The sequence below is a fragment of the Ictidomys tridecemlineatus genome, chromosome 1 (assembly GCF_052094955.1).
Source record: "Ictidomys tridecemlineatus isolate mIctTri1 chromosome 1, mIctTri1.hap1, whole genome shotgun sequence".
NCBI lineage: Eukaryota > Metazoa > Chordata > Mammalia > Rodentia > Sciuridae > Ictidomys > Ictidomys tridecemlineatus.
In genome coordinates, this window is record NC_135477.1 from 248539379 (window position 1) to 248549361 (window position 9983).

The window sequence follows — 9983 nt, forward strand, 5'->3', positions numbered from 1 at the left end:
TTCATATCATTATTAAGTATGAGTTCTGTTTTAAATGAAAGAAACTCAGTGTTTATCTAATTTCATTCCTTCATTTGGTTCACTTAGGAATGATTTATGAATAGTTTGATATTACAGTTCTTCACCCTGGTAACAATCATAATTTCTCAAACACCAGGCTTAAAATGACACTTAATAAATGGCAAAAAGACTTAAAAGTTTTTCATTTTTATAGTGAGATTTTGCTGGCTAATAATGATAGAAAAAGGAATAACATAGATATTCAGAAAACATTGAATTTTGAATATTTTTGAGCCATGGAAGAATTTTTGAAGTCGCTCTACTTTAGAGATGTGTATAATTGGCTTATCTGCAATCCATAAAACATTGTGCAATAAAAATAACAAAGGATTTATAGGATTAGAATCGGGAGATCTGGAATTTGTTCTCTTCAACAAATTAATGGTCCTAATATTTTTGTTTTAATTTTATTGTTTTATAAAATATGGACAATATGCCCTGATTACAGCATAGCATTGCAGTGGAAACAGCAAATGTATTCACACATATGAATACATATTTTAAAATATGACACAAACTACAAATATGAGGTGCTGCATAAGCTTCTGTAGAAACTGATGTATCATATTTTTTCATGACCTAAATGTGAATGGTCAAAAGTTATGCAAATATTCTGAAATCTTTAGAATTTTAGAAATCTGAAACACTTCTGGTCTCAGGCAGTTTGAAGAAGATTGAATCCTTGGTTTATAATATGTCATTCTGCCTTGGTGTGGGATTTCTTCCTGTGGTATGAAAATGTTCTTGTGGTAATCATTGTGCAACTATGTGAATATAATAAAAACCACTGAATTGTGCTCTTTAAATGGATGGACAGAATTACACATGATTAAATTTCAGTTCTGTATTTTTTATTTTAAGAAAAGCCTATCAGTCATACTTACTAAAGGATTTGAGCTGAGCATTTTTACACTTGCAGTGCAATTGTGGGTCCATATTAATGGATTTTAATTTTCTCCCTTCCCCACTGTCTCTCAAAAAACAAGACCCTCTGACTGAATAAAACATTTAAGAAAATTGTGTGTCAACTCATTTCATCAGAAAAATTTAATAAGATAGATGATAAATAATATAGTCTTTCTTTTTGGAAAAGAAAAACAAAGCAAAGACACTTAAAGTGTAATATAATTAGACAAGTTGTGGGATTGAGACAGAAATGGAGATTTGGCATTTTGTCTTGCTCAGTCTGGACCACCTGCTGTGGTGTGAAGGATGAGGGGCTAGAATTGGTCAGGCTTGCCACGTGGGCTCTCCATTGATGATAAGAAAAAGAGGAAGGAGTTCTTCAGAAGGCAAAGTGGTACCATTTAAAGAAGAGGAACTGAATGCTGGTTTGGTTAAAACCATCACTGAACATTGTGCCATCTATCTGACTTTTTAACATGGTGCTTGTGATCTGGCTTCTTATGTGTCTGTAAACACCCATTTGTAAAATGGTTTAACCCAAGTTGTTTTATGACTCAATCCTTTTCTATAATGTGCCAAACAGACCTTACCCAGACCACATAGAACCTACAGATTTGGAAGCAGTCATGCCTGCTGTTTAAGAATTGCATTTTAATATTTTTGGCAAATTTTACTACTCCACTAGTAAAATTGCTGATTTTAAATGAATAAAACAAAAATAACATGTGGGAGATCAGATGGATAATTCCACTAAGGTGAATAGAGTGGAAATACAAGGGTAGGTATTTTCAGGAAGAAAATTCCAAGTCTGCTTAAGAGAACTAAAATCTTTAAATAATGTGTAATACTTAATTGCTTAATGAAATATTGTTTTCTTATATATAGGACACCAAAACCATACATATATAGAAGAATATAGGGATGTATGTATATACACATACACAGAGATATCTATATCTACATACACCTGCACTTAATTATCATTAGGATAAGAATTTAATTTGGTTTAGAAATGGTCACTTGGATATATTTAAAGCTTGTATCTCTGAAATGTAGCCTGGATTTTCTACGTTAAGTAAAAAGAACTAACAATGAAATAGAAAACCCACAGTGGTCAAATGTCTTGATTCTAGTTCAGTTTCTTCTACTTAGGAAAACCATGGAAAGTTTCTGGGCCTTGAATTCCTCTTCTGTACAACAGTGGTGGAGGAGTAGGGGCAACTTTGAGTTCTTCAATTAAAAATGATACTTTCAAATTTACGGTTGAAAGGATGTTATAGAATGTGCTTGCTGTCTTCTTACACATCTTAGAAATGTGGAAACAGATATTAATTGATTTATCTAAGTTTGCAGATTGCTGGTTATTTTCAAAACTCATTAGCATACTGCCAAAAACAATTGAAAATTTAATGCAGAGTTGGACAATGAAATGCTTCTCTTTTGCCTCTTCTCCTCCAGACTTTTGGTCACTGTCTCTTGTCATTTCTTTCTAGAGAAAAGGGATTTAGTCTCAATGTGGAGGAAGGCAAAGGAGAGAGAAGATAGAGCAAGGAGCGGGGTGCAGGGGAATGCTCGAGAGGGCCCCGGATGGGATATCACATTAAAGCTCCTTTCAAGGAATTGGAATGGTGTGACCTTATTTTCTCTTGTTCCAAAATCAGACCATAAACTGTCTCAAAAATGTACTTTCTGATGGTTTTAGGTGAACAGATTTTAGGAAATGTTTTGAACTACATTCTCTCACAGACTTTCCAATTTATCTTGAAAGCCAACTGGAGCGAGAGTCTACAAATTCATTTCCAAACTATTTTCAGGTTTTCAAAAGTGTTTAAAGATTTTAGACCTTTTTTCCCCTCCACAAATGACAGATTATTCTTTAATCACTAGAGAAGATAGATCTTTTCATTCTCAGCTGTCCAAATGAATTTTTATTGTATATTGATTGCTTTATGGAGGCTTATGTTGTTGACTGTTGGAGAACTTTGTGTGACTCTATTTTTGGCATTTTTTCACTCTGAGGAGAATTTCCTTCCTGTTTATTCTAGTGGCATAGAAGTATTTCATCTGAGCTGCATCACTCCCTAACCACCAGTAGAGGGCACCTGAAGATTTTAATCCGTCTTAATTCACACTTGTCATGTTCTATCTAGTTTTAGCCTTCCTCTTGTACCACCCAAGCAAGCTTTCTGGATTCTCCATTCATGATAATACCACGGACCTCTCTGTTGCTTATCAGTAAATTCTCACCTCTTTATCTGGGAACTGAAGACCCTCCCTTTTCTAATTTTACAGATGAAGCCTTCCTCTGTACCTGTCTCCTAATCAAATGCCATCCTGTAACTAGTGTGCCCAAATGTTTAGAACTTTTGTATTTATACACCTCAGTGTCTTTTTTTCTTAGCTTGAAGAACTTTCTTGAATTTTTATGAAGCAAATTTCATGAAGTCACAGTTCAATGTTTACCTTTCTATTATCTTACAACTCAGAAATCAGTAAACAATCTCTAAAAGTCAGCAGCTCTGCGTGGGAACATGAACTATAAATTTATTTCCCATTATTTTAAAGGAGAAAAAAATCATAATGCTTTATATCATGCCAAGAACTCCCAATGAATTTTTAAAATTTTGCTATATATAGCAAAGTGCCTATGTAGAAGCATGAACTATATTGGTGTAATATAAAATAGTTACATTATATAAAATATGCATAACATATCATGTCTCAAAAACCTTTATAATATGGAAGAGTAAATAGCATACAACAATAAATTTTTTATAAAAGTACAAACAAAAATTAAAATAAAACAGTCAATTTTTTTTTTTTGTGAACTGTTACCAAGTGAAAGGTAAATATAAAGTTTGAGGGAAATTGAGAAGTAATAAAGAAGTGTAATTGCCATTGTTTGACAGTTGGTTGTGGGAGGTAATGCTTACAAGTTGGTAGCAATAGCGAAATTTCAGGCAAATCACAAGTCTCAGGTAATTTAATTTGATTCTTATTCACATTGGTTCTGTTGAAGATCCAGTCAGTCTTTGTAGCAAATTGATCAAGGATTTAAGAGAAAACATTTGCAAAATGGAGCTTTGCTTACAGTCCCATGGTTCATGTTGATTTTTTTGATATAATGTTTATTATAGGTTGAATTGAACCCCTCATTCTTTTTTGGGGTGGGAAGGGTACCAGGGATTGAACTCAGGAGCACTTGGCCACTAAGCCACAACCCCAGCGCTATTTTGTATTTTATTTAGGGACAGGGTCTCACTGAGTTGCTTAGTGTCTTGCTTTTGTTGAGGCTGGCTTTGAACTTGCGATTTTCATGCCTCAGCCTCCTGAACTGCTGGTATTACAGACATGCGCCACCTTGCCTGGCAATCTGCACCCCCCCACCACCTTCTTATGTTGAAGTCATAACCCTTTTTACTTCAGAGCATGATATTATTTGGAGATTTTTATTTTTGCCTTTTTATAGAGGCAATCAAGTTAAAGTCTGGTCATTAAGGTGGGTGCTAATCCAATATGACTATTGTCCTTATAAAAAGGGAAAATTCAGGTACAGATGTGCATAGGGGCAAGATAATGTGAAAAGACTTAGACAGCAAGAAGACAACCATCTGTAAGTCAAGGGGAGAAGCCTTGACAGATCCTTCTCTCAGCCTTTAGGAGCAATTCACCTGTCAATACATTGATTCTGGACTTTGGATTTTGTGAGTCATATAAATGTGGCTGTGAGCTATAGCTGGAGTATCCCTGATTTATACAAACCTCTTAAAATTGTGTGATCAGTTTTATGTGTGAACTTGTCTAGGTCATAATAATCAGATATTTGATCAAACATTATTCTAGATGTTTCTGTGAAGGTATTTTTAAAAATGAGATTAACATTTAAATCAGTACACTTTGAGTGAAGAAGATTATCCTTGATAATTTGGGCAGGATTCATCCAGTTAGTTGATTTGCTCCTAAGAAGATGGGATTCTTACAGAAGACTGTCTTCAGACTCAATCTGCAGCTCTTCTGTGGGTCTCCATAATGATAGTGTACCCCGCAGAGTTTTAGACTTGTCAGCATATAAAATCACATGAGCCAATTTGCCAATTCCTTAAAGATTCTTTTTTTTTTCTTTATGCTCTATCAGTTCTATTTCTTCAGTGCACTATAACATATTTGGGTTTTAGTGAAGACCCATGTTTTTAACTCTGTGAACATAATATTCAAATATTATTTGGAAGTTGTCATAAGTGGTTTATCTGTTGTTCAATGTAAGTTTGTCTTGTTTTGTTTTGTTTTGGTGGTGCTGGGGATTGAACCCAGGGCCTTGTGCATGTGAGGCAAGCACTTTAACAACTAAGCTATATTTCCAGCCTTCAATGTAAGTTTTTAAAGGTGTTCCACATCTGGGGTGATGGAACAAAATGGGTTAAAAGCAGATGGTTGTTCCATCAGGAAAATGTTAATTGGAGAAGCCAGCCATTTTCTTCTTCTGAATCCTTATAGTTCATACCAATTTCATGACACAAATTTCCTTGAGTAGTGTTTCATTATTTGCTTTATATAATTAACAAAGGATATAGTTTAGCAACAGTTTTCTTGTGCATTTCTATAGAAAATTAATATAAAAAGACATTTTGCATATTTTTATGTTATTTTGTGTATGGTATAATGTATACATTATATACTTAAAATACTGTAAAACTATGCATATTGCATTTTATGAATGACTTAAGAGATTTTCAAAGTTCGTTTTAATCACACATTTTTTGTTTAAACTACCTAACAATTAACCTTAGAGTCTAAACTTCTTGTGAGCTATAAGGAACTACAATTGATTTGTACTAAAATTAAATATAAATTATCCATCTCCCAAGAGTGTAAATCTGAAAATTACTTAGGGATAGAAATCCATATTTTATTCCTCAGATGTAATATTCAATAACTATTAATTATAATCCATGAATAAATGCTATACCTCAAAGAGAAAACTTTTCTTTTGCAAACACTAGTAGTGTTTTCAATCATTTGCTTTAGCTTTCATAGATACATATAGTTTTAATGAAAAATTGATTTTCATGTAGCGTTCCTGAATATTTGATTCTTTGGTGTTCTACCTCATTAGGCATAAAGTCTTATTAATAATACATTGTTTTTGCAAAAACTATATAATATTGAATCATTTGTACTTAAACAGTACGACCATCCCACTGGTGTCATAAAATCAACACATATAACACTAACCTCGCATATTTCTAGAAGTGGATGGCATTAGGGCTGCTCTCTGGTTAGTATTCATATATGAAATGAGATTCACACTAAAAATTGTCCCCTTTTTAAATCATCTGTCTGCATTTGGTACTGCAAGAAAATTAATAATTCAGAGATGCTACTGAGAAGGGAAAGAATTGCCAGAAGGAACAGAAAAGAATGCCTAATGGACTTGGAGAGAATCATATCAGTTGACTCTCACTAGAAAACAAAGAAACATTGTGGTCTTACTGTTAAATTATTGCTAAGAGGTTTGGAATCCCAAGATGCTGGATGCTAATGTGTGAATAATAAGAAATTGCTCACATATTGGCTCACGGATAATTTCAGCTAATGATGTGACAAAGTCAATGGGACCAGAGAGTTCCATTATCTGACATTAGGCTGACCCTTGTTAATGAAGAGCAATGTACTGACACAGGACTATTAAGGCTGCAGGACTCTTACCCTAGTTCAGAGTCTTTAGTGGGCTACAGATACCAGCCTGATTTTCTTTTGTTTCTGGGGTCCAAAAAAGGCAAGTCTGTGACCAGAGCCACTAAAATGACATTTGGGAAGGCTGGTTGAAAATGTTTCAGGAATTTGTTTTGACATGCATTGTGCTCGGGCTGGATCACTCTCTACATCTTGCATTGTCCCGACTGTGATTCCTATGTTTTTTCACTTTGTGTGTTGTGTCGGGGATGTGTCTAAGTCTTATAGGAACCATGAGTATGGTCCTAGTCGTGTTCTTAAATGTGAGCTGGGGGTTTCTTTTAGTTCCCCTGTCCAGAAGAGCCTTATCATGGATCTCATTATCATTTGAATTATTATTATTATTATTTTTTAAAGTGCTTCATTCGATAGTATATATACTAAAATTGGAACGATACAGAGGATAATAAGCTTGGCCCCGGTGCAAGTATGACATGCAAATTCATGTGTTCAATATTAAAACACACACATATACCCCTGTACCCTGCATACACAGAATAGCTGTTGGAATTTTTCAGGTATAGTACTTGGATATTTAGCTTTTAGCACTTTATATTTCTAATTATGCTCTATTGGCTCTAGAATTGACAGACTATTTGTTGGAAGTTTTCAGAAACAGTGCTTGGATATTTAGTACTTTCTGTGTCTAATTATGCTATATTGGCTCTCGAATTTAGTTGATCTTCATTCCAACGCTGTCCCAGATAATGAGAGAGATTGATCTGGTTCCACCTACAATGTCCTAGCTAGGTAGGGACTTTCTTTCCTCCTCACATCACTGTCAGTTGTCCAGAGCGCTCCCCTTTCTATCTTCTAGGAATACGCGAGTCCTAGGATACTGAAGGAAAAATTATTCTAGGTAGGGTGGATAGGATGGGGATGAAGTGAGTTTTGAAAGCACACGGGCACCACCGCTCCTGGACTCACTGCTGTCTATCAGGGAGGGCTCGTGCAGCTCTCCTAAGTGGAGACCACAAAGTTTCCAAGCACTAACACTGGATCCTGCCACGCCACTGACTGCTTCCTGCTGTTCCCTGTTTCTACCTGTCTGAGTGACAAACTGTAGACAAAAAAGCCCTGCCAGTCATTGAGTGTCTGGACTTGAACTTCTGCGCTCTAGTTATTTCCTTTCCTTCCATGTCCCCACCCCTGCCAGCTTCATAGTCTTAACCTAGTTTTGGAACTGGACCTGGCGTGTGTTAGAATTGTTGTATTTTTTGTTAAACGTTTTTAATTCCCCTAGTGGAGCTCAGTGATTAACATCTCAGAATGGTAACACCCTGTTCTTTACCTTGTGACTTTAGATAAAAGGACTGCTTGTGAAACGTGTTTTAGCATGTGCACCGTGTGAACCTAGAGAGAAGCGACGCGGCAGATGTCTGTCTCAGCACTCAGCAGACTGTTGCCTAACTGCTTCTTCAGAGATCTCTCTCCCATATTCGATGAAACCCTTTATTTAAAGCATCATATCTTCAGTTGTGGTAAAATAAAATTTACCATTTCACCCATTTTAAATGTGCACTTCAGTAGCATTGAGTAGTTATGTTGTTGTACACCATCAGCACCTCCTTTCTAAACTTCTTCATCTTTTCAAACTGAGTCTCCCTACATGTTAAATAGTGACTCTCTATTTCCCCCTTCTCCCAGCTTCTGGCAAACACCATGCTACTTTATATCTTTGTAAATTTGACTATTTTAGTTACCTCAGATAAGTGGAATCACAGAAAAGTTGGACTTTTGGGCCTGGCTTATTTCATTTAGCATAATGTTCTCAAGGTTGATCCATGTTGTAGCATATAATAGAATTTCCTTCCTTTTTTTGAGGGTGAATAATATTCCATGGTAGATAGACACCATATTTTGCTTATTTGTTCACCCATTCGTAGATTGCTTCTACCCATGCTTATTGTGATCAGAGCCACTATGAGTGTGGATTTACAAATCTCAGTCCCTTCCTTCAGTTCTGGGTATGTACTCAGAATTACCATATGATCCAATGATTGCTCTTTGAACTTTAATTTTTGGAGGGGCCACTGTACTATTTTCTAAAGAAGCTGCACAATTGTATATTCTTGCCAACATTGAAAAGGGGTTCTAACTTTTCTATATCCTAGCCAACAATTGCTCTCATCTTCTCTCTTCCTCTCCCTCCTTCTTTTACCATAGCCATCCTAATAGGTGTGACTAAATGATTTTTCCTAGATAATATCTTCATCTTCATACTCCCACCATTTGGCACATGTGCCTGGATCATGTATGGACCTATTTAATAGAAATTTATTGAACTATTAGATGGTTGCAGCCAATATTCATTATAAGAAACTGTAATATATAAAGGGGATTTCTTAATAATCTGTGCTGGTATAATCTCATCTCTGTAGTACCATTCCTATGTAGGGTGTGTGCAGTAAGGGAATATTTAGAGAACTACTTGCTAATTAGATAAATGATTATGCAAGTTTGCCAATGGATTTGTCATCTATGGGTGGACATTTTTTTTTTTTTTTGATTTGGGAACATTGCTGGGTTTCTTTTACTCATGTGAAGCAATTAGACACTTCATCCTGGAAAACAAGTATCCTTCTTAAATTCCTTAATAGGCTAAGTTCAAAAATATGTTGAAGGGAAGGTCAGGAAGGTAAACAAATTTACATGGAAGTCAAGTAGGCTCGGGGAAAAAAGATATGTAAACACTAGATTGCTTTATCCTTGAATTTTGCACTGGAATCTCTGGTAGGCTCCAATAAGAGCAATTGTCAGTATACACAAGGGTCATCAAGGGGAATTCATATCAATGTTTTAAAAAAGTAGGGTAGGCATAAAATCAGGGCCTGGGAAAGAGGTGGAAACCCTGGCTTTGAGACAACTCTTGAGAAAAGTGGCTGAGTGTGTGTGTGCATGCAAACACATGCATGTGCATGTACCAAAACATCTGTGTGACTAAAGAGATAAAACACTGAATGCCCAGGATTGATGTAAAGACAGACTGAGAAACATAGACAGTTACAATGAGAAGAGAAGGTGGAGTCTTTGATCAAGCATGGTCCTCGGTGAGTTGGAACTCCAGTAGGCTCCAGGGTCCCAAGATTTCGGTGGTAACAAATGGACAGACCATAGAGAACTTCTGAGAGCAAACCACCACCATGCTGGAATTCTGGAATGCAGAGTTGGGGATCAGGCAGACCTTAGGTTACCACTGAACTTCCAGCAGGGAAGAAGTGTTGTGTTGGTTGCTGGTTCATGTCACCTCCAGGTCCCAGTGCAGCTGTGAGGCAGTGTGTGTA

The 9983-nt window shown here is 36.0% G+C and overlaps 1 non-coding gene across 1 annotated transcript; it reads left to right on the top strand.

Annotated features, from left to right (window-relative positions):
• The first annotated feature begins 7055 nt into the window (after positions 1–7055).
• On the top strand, positions 7056–7160 carry LOC120885955 (U6 spliceosomal RNA). Its single transcript, XR_005728746.1, has one exon. It is a non-coding gene; the product is annotated as a U6 spliceosomal RNA (small nuclear RNA).
• Positions 7161–9983: the final 2823 nt, after the last annotated feature.